The following is a 9,883-nucleotide window of genomic DNA, read 5'->3' as shown; positions in this document are numbered from 1 at the left end:
CACTTTTTCTCCTATTTACCCTGTTTTCTTAAAAAAAAAAAAAAAAAAAAAAAAAAAAAGCTCATTATTAAGTATAGATTTCTGATTCATAAACAATGTCAGATGCAATTGTTGTTATTGTGCAATGGTATCATTTTTTCCTAAATACAAGATTAATTTTAAATAAGGTGTATGGGCAAAAAGCTGGTGTGTGAGGGCTGTTCTACCAACTGAAAGCTTTTACAGAAAGATGTCATTCTGTGGCTGGCCTGTAGTAGTGCCAGACACATTTTCCAGTAAATCAAGGCCTTCAGTTTTTAGTTACACATTGGAGAATGTGAACTGTAGCTTCAATTGGACTGTCGTTCATCCTCTGAATTTGCACACAGATCTGTACTTTTCTGATTTAATGAGCTAGAGTAGCCACATGAATTCAAGGAATAGTGACTTCAACCAGTCTCTAAAACTAAGGACATCCCTGCAGGGTTGCCACAAAGCAGTATTTCTAGCATTTATATATGTGGTGGCATTGGTTTGTATGCCTGCTGACTATGAAAAAACATAGTTTTTCCAACTAGTATTTTATCAGCTGTAGTATATAAAATGCAAGTCACTTTTGGTTGATCTAATTAGAGTTTGCAAATTGTAATCCCAAACAAAAGCCAGTCGCTCTGTATTAAACATTAACTCTGGTGCACAGAGTGCAGGGTTTGTTTCTGAGGGGTAGTCTGTGTACATGCATTTAATTAGCCTCTGTCAGAGCATTGATCCTCTATTTTAAGACTAAAAACAAGACAGGATAACCTGGCATATCTGAATTTCTGTGTGCAAGCTCAGTGCTGAAAATGTTGCCAAGGTACATATAGATAACCAACAGTACTATTGTAAATTTACTGAGAAATCCGGTGGTGAAAATAAAGGTTTAACTATAGCTTAGGATTCATACTGGGGATTTCTCTTTTTCCATCTGGGTACTGGTTACACAGTGCTTACCCTTCCTAGTATGCCAGCCCTCTTGCTGAGGACAGTTGACGATGAGCACACTATAAAATACTTAAGTGTGTTTTGACAGTGGGAAGGACTAACAAATGCAATATATATGAATGTGATACATTTGTAATGAATTAGACATACAAAAACTATGTTACGGTAGTGTGGAGAGTGTAGTTTGACCATAAGGATGCCAGGGGATCTTAAGCTATTAAGGCTGATGCTTTGTCCTTAATTCACCCTGTCATTTCTAGGTATTAGAGTGCATGGCACCAAACGGAGCCCACTGTCTCACATCTAGTGTTTAATAAAGAAATATATGATGTGAATTATATTGGACAAAAGGAATCTGCTGTGAACACACTTTCACCCTACAATTTTCACAGTGTATATTTAGGACAAATCTCAAGTCTTTGCAGTTGGGCGGGGGGGTTGGTACATGAAGTAGCTGTAACACTGGGGGAGCGGGGGGCAGGGAATCATCTTGTAAAATTTCGTGTATTTGCAGTACAGAGTATTTAGACTGATACATTAGAAAACAGGTACTTAAGAGAATGTAATGGCTCAAGATAACAGAATTTGTATTTTGCCTCATTTAAGCTGTGTATCTCTATTGTGTAAATCCATAGAGGTATATTCAAGGTGATTAGCTAGGATTTAGTTCTGTGTGGGAGCAGGGGGAAAAGGTCTAATGGAAATGTTGACAGACCATTAACTAGAGTATCACTAATGGGTGCTATAATAGATAGAGATATTTTTAATTGTAAAGAGGTTAATTGGTATTCCTCATTTGCATTCCTTTCTTCCTGAGTGGTAGCAATTGTAGCTCATCCATTGATAGGAATGGCTATTATACTGAGAGAATATAAAGGATCACAATATTTTCTCCAAGAAAATAAGTATGTATATGTGGAACAGAAATGAGTTAACTGACACATGATGATTAGCCAGCTATAACTGTGGAGAAAAGCAGTTTTCCTAACAGTGTATGTAGGGAGTGCCTGCAGGAAATTGTTTCCATAGTAATTAGAAGAATTTGATCTTTTTAATTGCTTGGGAAAAATAGCTCACTTCCGCTACAATGTTTGCAACAACACGTAAGTCATGGTGAACTTCAGCCTGCTACTGTATGGAAATGAAAATTTTTGAAAATGTATGAGAGAAGCTACTGCTCTTTTCTTCTGTCTCAGGTGCTGAGGGGAGTACTTATACAGAGCACTAAAAAGAGGCCCATCTCCCTGTACCAACAGAATAAAATGGGCCTCTGCTGCCCTCCTTGGTGCTTGGTTAAGCCATGACCAGAGGAATTGGTGCCCTGGGGCTGCCAGGCTACCTCTCGCCTTGCCACCGGCCCCTTCTGTTGACAACTTTCCACACGTTTTGTAACTTTGGATCCTGGCAGGGCATTGGGGCCTGGAGCAGCCTGTGATGGAGCCCAGCCCCGTGCCAAGGAGGCCAGCTGCTGGCGGTGGCTTCTGGCTGCGACAGGCCTCTCTCCATTGTCCGCCCACAGCTCTCTGTGCTTGGAGCTGGCTCCAGGGGGTGGTGATCTCCTGCCGCTGGCTGCCACAGGAGCAGGAGGAAGCCCAGGGCCTACCCAGCACCTCCGTAGTCACGGCCTCTCCTCAGTGCACGAAGAACAGCAGGGAACTGGCCTCCCTCTCCACTGGAAATCCCCTGTGCAAGGCCTTCCTCTTCCACAAAGTCTCATTAACTCGAGTTGAAGAAAGCAAGCTATCTTTGTCTAATTAAGAAAAAGAAGCAAAACACTTCACGTAGCTTTGTCCTCAGTTTTTTTCTGCTATTGCCACTTCTTTAGCTTCACTTCACCATCTCTACGCCCTTGTTATTTTTTGCCTGTTGCACTTTTCCCCCTGCCCGGCCATTGAGTTGTACATGCTCTCCCTATGGGTCTATCAGCTTTTTCTTCCAAACTGTCCTTGCCCTCCTGCCCAGTCCTGAAGCATGTAGCAACAAATATTCTGTGTGGATTTTTTAAATACTGAAAGAAAACACATTCAACAAATGATTTAGTTTTGTGGTTTATAAAGCTTAAGTATATTTTACTGAGTGAATATACAGTCTTTTAATTTCTTTATAAAATTAATTCTTTAATGAATTTAGCCAACAGCAACAACTTACTCTTAAATGTCATCTCAGTATACATAGCAAAACTGAATTATTTAATAGAGGAATCTGTCAATTTGTCAATCCTTAAATGCAAAATGCAATTTCTTCTATGAGTCTTTCAGTTTCTAGTATTTCTTTATCTAATGGTCCAAATTATGTTTTGTGAAAGTGAGCAACTCTGACTTTCCCCATCTGTGCCCATTTCCTAACTAAACACAACTTACCTGCAGTGTTGGGGTGGTGGGGTGGGGATTTCACATAATGTTACAGAATACAGATAGGAGACCTCCTATTTCAAGGAAAGAAGTTGCCTCTCACCTCCCATTCCCAGATCTCTTGTAGTACACTTCATCATGGGTTGCTTTTACAGGTTTTGTGCTCTGTGCCCTTCCAGACACTTTATTTGTGCTGTGAAAAGCTGTGGGGCTCACTGGAGCTCCTTGCTCTCTGAGTAGCTTGGATATAAACAAGAAGTTGGCTGCTCCTGAATGAGACTCAGCTGGCCTGCCTTCCATCAGCTGGGCTGCCCTGGCTCTCTGCTGCCCACTGATTGCATAGGCAGGGTGGTCCTCTCAAGTAATAACATCTGCGTAGTGCCAAAATCCCAGGCTAGTTCTCAGCTTGATCGCTTTGCCAATCTGCTTCACCACACGGCCAAGCAGTACTTTGCCAGCGTGAGGCCAGAGCAGTAGCAGGGGCTGGGAGGGAAGCAGACCGGCGTTCTTGGTTCTGCGGGTGAGCCAGCACTGCAGCTACATGAAACCCTGAGATGTCTGGAGATTGTCAAGTGCTCTGATAAAACACTTTATAGCTTACATACATGATCACATTTTGTACACTGTGCACATGCCCTCCTCTGCCAGCTTGGAACTAATTGAGAGGGTTGCTTGTGTTGTCAGATGTCCTGGGGTTTCTAGGGCAGTGAGCAGTGCCTGTCAGCACCCCCACGAACTGCGGGATTTTCTGCTCCTGTAGGCTTCAGGAGGCCAAGCCGCTGTGCAACAGCTCTGGCATGTGTGCTGTTTGTGCAGTGGAGTCATGCAGATAGAAGCTGAAGCACACCGGTGTCTGTAGCATAAGGACTTTTCACTTTAAAAGTCACCGACCGCTTTGGCAGCGGTACTCATTCTCACGCTGTGAAGTGCCCTCTGCATTGTGTGGTGCAAGGAAGTGATCTGGTTGAAAAGAACACCCTCTTCTTTGTGTTTCTGGGTTTCCCCTCGTTCCCACCCCAAATGATTTCTGCTTTGGATCATTTCCATGACCCAGTTCCCTGCAAGGCCACACAAATGGGAATGAGTAGCGGGGTGTGGCAGTGACAAGCAAGCTTAAACTGCCTTGCCTTTATACTCCATACGGCAGTGTTTGCTTGTTTGTGGGCTGGGAGATTGAGGCTACTCTAAGCAGAAACAGAGCATAGTGTGAGCGCAGCCCTACTGACACAGCTGGATTTATCCCAGAAAGCCACCTACTTATCCCTTTCATGAGCTACACAGTAAAAACAGTTTTGCTTGTACAACTGCATCTAGGCTGGACAATTTTGCCAGGATCCACTACACTATAAATATAGATGTCTGTATCTGGGACCTGACCAGAGAAATGTATCTTTACCAGCTTTAATTGATTTTAGCTAGGAGCAAACTGGCTCTAGAAGAACTACTTATAGCTTAACATTTCTGTTGAAAATGTACCATTTAGTAATTAATGGGTTTGGAAAGCAGCCAGAATCTTTCAATCTGATCCAGTTTAAGGAAAAAGAATCGACTTTTTTTTTTTTTTGGAATGGTAAATATCATGAAATATTTTACAGCAAATCATGGTTAAAAATAGCCCAGTTGCACTAACTGTCATATAGGATAAATCACTTGCATCAGGATATGATCTTTATGATTTGTGCTCTATGCAAATAAGCACAGGGTTTCGCTCCACATTTTGTATTCAGGCAAAGTTCCCTGTGGACTTCAATGGGAATTTTGCCTAAGCAATAACAGCAAAATTGGTCCCATGTGAAAAAAATTGATCACTGGGGAAAATTAAGAGATTTTTCTTAAAGGCACAGATGGCAGTTAAGCATTTAACTTTAATTGGCTTTTTACATGAGTAGGGACCCCTCTACCGTTGTACCTTTAGAAGACTCCTCCTCAGTATACTGGAAATGCCTTGCCAAAATAAGAGAAATGCCTGCAGTGGTTGTGGATAGTCAGTCCCTGGGAGGGGCAGAGCCAGTGTGCTCCAGGGAAGTGAAAGGGCACTGTCGAGGAATGTGAAATAGCTGAAACAAATGCCACAATAGAACAATGAGAGCTTCCTTTAGTCTGTGCTCTCTGTTAGGCTTGTTGTGGTAGCACTGGATGTGTGAGGAGGGAGAGCAGGGCAAAAGGAGCCAAACGTGGCTGGGAGAAGGAGCAACTGCAGAAGTTCTAGGCATTTAAGAATGAGGCAAAGAGACATGAATGTTAAAGCTTTCCTGACACATGGGATGAAATAATTTGGAAACAGTTGTCTAGATGTCTCTATGTAATCTTTCAGCATATGTCGAAAGTTGCTTGCAAATATGGAGATGGTTAGGTTTTCACTTTGCTTAGAGTGATCATAGCCTGGTACTAACAGCATGAACAAACCAAACCTCAGAAAAGTCACTTGAAGTTGGGGTTACAGTGAGCACTGTGTTAGTTTATGTAGTTCTACAGGTGGTTGTGGCGGTGGCAGTATGCGTTCTGGCTCTGGTAATAATTGTGCAGCTTGTGAAGTGTAGACATGGCTTGCTTATTGCTCTCTAAGTAAAAGCTCTACTTCCTTATGTGACACCATACTTGCATTCAGTCATGTAAAAGCTACCTTAGGCTTCCTATGATAATAAACAGAAAGGTGATGTAATAAACAAGAGACTTTTCTATATATTTCCTCTAGGCTGCTGCCATTTAAAAATATTAACTCATGTTAAAATCCAGATAAAAATCTAAGCAGTTTCTTTTCTATACTAATAATTTCCTTTTTGCTCAGTCTATGCAGAAGTAAAAAAAATTCATTTTGTATTTAAAAAGCGTCCTTCTGCTAAGCGAATTGAACTATAACTTGAGCAGTCCCTAGTGCAGACACGTGAGCTATGGCTGTTGTGTACTGGTGAGCATAAGCGCATGTTCAGTGCTAAAGGCACGTCATCGTGATTGCTAAGCCAAGATTTAGGATGCGGCATAGGTAACATTGCCATTGAAAATTTCACTTGCCTCTCATACATGAGATTTATGATAGTCTCTGTGATGAAACTATTGTATTATAATGAAATTAATACTGTTAACTTGGTCCTATCAGCTAGAACTAATTAGAACCAGGTACTAGGTCCTGGAGTTGAATGCAAGCCTGGAAAAGTCAAGGAGAGCAGCAAGAAAAGGCTTAGGTTAAGAGATGTGCTCAGAGGTCAGGAAGGCAAGGAATCCATATTACAAGCAGCATGGTGTGGCTACAGCAATTGAAGACTGGCAGCAATAGAAACTAAGAACCAGGACAAAAAAAAATAATTGAAGGTAAGGGGAGGGTGTAAAGGAGAAAGAAGCGAGCCAAGTTTAGCTTAGCTTAATGAATGAATTTTTTTTTTGGGGGGGGGGGTGGGGTGGGGGGAGGTCATTCAAGCTGATGAAACTTGTTAATAGTTACATAAATATAATTAATCTAAATAATTACATAATGGTCTCTGCACTAAGTCATGTGTGGCCAGGCTCAGACCTGGAAATCATGGGTTTTCCTTTTTCTTGGGGAGCCTTCCTCCATTTTCCAGCCAAGCAGAGACTGAGTCAATAAACCCAAACTCTGTAATCCATTTTTCTACAAGTTTCCCTTACTTCAGGGACAGGCGGACAGCCTTTCTCAGTCACTAAGTGGTCAGTTAGCATCTTAAATTAAATGTTCTCTTCCTCTTGAAAGCCCTTTGTCTCTCTGCCTGCAGACTTCAGGCCTTGCAAATCCACTTTGCTCTGAGCTTGAAAGGGCTTGTTGTCCCCTTGGCAAAGAAGTCTCCTGCAGAGGTCTGTCTCCTCCTATTGTGTGGTTTGTCCTTCCAGGCTACTTACTGCAGCTCTCTGCCTGGCCCTGTTGTGTCCTGCATCTATTAAAAGACTGAACAGACACCAGTGTGCATTTCTACAACAGATTGTTCATCTTCCTCTCTTTTCTCAGTGTGAAAATGCAACCACAGGTCAAGTGATATCTCCCCCTGACTTCGTGTATATTTATACATATATATATGTATGCATGTGTGTACATGCACATAAATAAATGTATCTATTATGTAATGAAGCCTTGCGTGTTTGTGGGTTGTTTTTTTGCTTGTTTTTAAGAAATTCAAAGTGAGTGCAAATAATCTGTCTGCCAGAATCTTGCATGGTTGTAACTTCCAGGAATGATGTAGTGCAAAGGAGATGGGGAGAAGGGCTTGATGGCTTCTCTGAGGAGTGGTTCAATGGTTCTCCATTGCTGGCTGTCTTGAGACCACGAAGTCAGGTGTAGAGCTCTGCAATATGAGAACATAGGTAGTACTCTTTGGAAATGCATATATTTGTTCTGGTTAGGCCCCCTTTATAACTAAGGAGTGAAAGTTTGTCATGGCTTCATTAACGTTGTCTTTACACATATTTATACATATTTAAAGATGATCCTTGGATTGTTCTGTAATGAGCTTTCTTTTTTTGGGGGGGATGGGGGGTGGAAATCAGGTTACCTGAATTTTGATCCAATCCTTCTGCCATCCATGCAGAAAATCCTGCAACTGATAATGTAGATGCTTTTTCCTGGGCTGCTGCTATCTGGCTGAGACAAGAAGCTTTTCTGTGGTTTAACTGGGAATGGAGCCACCAGCCTTACAGAGGTCACAATAGTTCTCCAGTGCCCTTCCCACAGTGACACTGGAAGGCAAAATGAACATTTCCTTCCAGAGCTGATGGAAACATGGTCCCTGGGATCATTGTTACAAGAGCGATAAGACTTGGAAATTGCCAAAAGTTGCAATAACATATGTAGTCTGCAAGGGGAGTGTATCTGGGTTAGTTCAATTACTGGGATGAATCATGCGGTGAAGACATAGCCAAGAGCAAAGTTACTCTGGAAAAGAAGATGCTAGCTCTATTTCTGAGCCAGTATCAGAACCTTTTCTTTCGATTTCTGTTCCTCTGGAGGCTGAGTTAGAGCTACCCACAAAGTTATTCATGGAGATGCCCATTACTTGGGTGTTTCAAGCTTATGGATTAAAATTCATAGTTCTTCAAATTGTTCATGAAATTATAATGAATTTACAGGGATATCATTTTTAAAGTAATGTGGAAGAAATCTCAGTAGGCAATTTCTCTTTGTGGTACATTGACTTGGGGCAGAGATAAGGAAGGTCTGAAATTTTGTAAAAATATGGGAAATAAAAGGCTATTACATGACAGGAATCTCCACTTGACAAAAAAAAAAAAAAAAGGAAGAAGGAATTCCTCAATTATAGCACAGCTACAGCTCTTCCTTTTAAAGTATCCTTCAAGGAGAAAAAAATCAGCGGTGGAGCTGTAGGCTAGCCTCTGGGCTAGGAGAAGAGCTCTTCTTTTAAGACTGCCTCCAGGTCTTCTGCGCTGCAGGTACTTCCTTTCCTTTCTTCTTCCCTGACCAAAAGAAAAACCATCCATGTCTTCAGGCCCTGCTGTCTTTTTAACCCTTCTTAAAGCATCCTTTTGAAATGTTCTTTTGGAGGTGTTATGTGGAAGCCTCGGTGCCCTGTTCCACAGGGCTGTAAGAGGAGCGCTGGGCTGCGCGCTGTAATGGGAAGCGGTAAGAGTCCTCCCTGCAACAGGCAGGGGTCTAGGAGCAAACTTTTCTCAGGCCATGCTTCTGATGTTAGTGTCGGCCAATGCTGCCTGAAGAAGGTGACCAGTCTTGCACTGTGGTTGTTTAGGTGGCTATCTCGAGTGCTCCTGAAGGGGATGTGATATTGGCATCCCAGTTGGGGCTAGTAAATCTGCAGGAAGTACTCTTTCTGTGCTCTGTACGTGAGGGATTGTGTTTTAGCACTGCTTTTCATGTGAACATGCATTATTTTGAAAGGAGTTTATTCTTTGTACTTGATTTCTGGTATTAGAATAGCAGTTGTTAGTTTTAGAAATAAATTCATTTGAGCCAAGATTCATGCGAGAGAAATATGTGTGTAAGTTGAGAAAGGAGGCAGATTGAAATTACATTTATTAACAGGGAACACACTCTGTGCATATTTGGACATCTCCCCTTTTACTGGCTTTAATGCAGGAAGCGAACGCTTCTGCTTTGTGTCCAGGCTGCAGGTTGGGGGAGAAAGCAAAACTGCACACGTTCTGAAAGGAGGAGCTATAACACAGGTTTCCACTCCAGAAAAAAAGGAAATGCTTCCCTCCAAAGCACTATGCTTACAAATTCTGGATGAGCCGAGCCTAAACCTGCGTGGTTTCATCCTGGATGCTTCTCAAACAGAATGCCTCATTCCAGAGCGTGCGTCTTATAGCAATACAAGTAAAACAGCGTAAATGTCGAGCTCGTTCTGTCCGAGGAGCATAGTTTTGTTCCCGTGCAATGGGAGCAGGTGGTGGGAGGTTGTTTTGATGAGGTTAAAAAGCTCCTCCCCTCCTTCCCCAAGCAGCAGCCTAATCTGCGTCAGCAGTAATTGTGTGCCTTGCACTGCTTTCAGTGAGGGTGAGTGCAAAAGATACATCAATATGAGGTATCAAACCGAGGCGTAGATGTTCCTTTTAAGTGGCTGCTCATTTCCTTGAGCCATAACACGGGC

At 42.2% G+C, this 9,883-nt stretch overlaps 1 protein-coding gene across 1 annotated transcript in view; it reads left to right on the top strand.

Moving 5' to 3' along the window:
• The first annotated feature begins 9,729 nt into the window (after positions 1–9,729).
• NYAP2 (neuronal tyrosine-phosphorylated phosphoinositide-3-kinase adaptor 2) overlaps positions 9,730–9,883 on the top strand; it is a 140,709-nt gene continuing 140,555 nt past the window's right edge. The window contains exon 1 of the mRNA XM_040567108.1: positions 9,730–9,789. The gene's annotated coding sequence lies outside the window, so the exon portion shown is untranslated. The remainder of the gene's footprint in view (positions 9,790–9,883) is intronic.

This window comes from Cygnus olor, chromosome 9, assembly GCF_009769625.2.
Source record: "Cygnus olor isolate bCygOlo1 chromosome 9, bCygOlo1.pri.v2, whole genome shotgun sequence".
Classification (NCBI taxonomy): domain Eukaryota; kingdom Metazoa; phylum Chordata; class Aves; order Anseriformes; family Anatidae; genus Cygnus; species Cygnus olor.
This window is presented reverse-complemented; position numbering and strand designations above follow the sequence as displayed.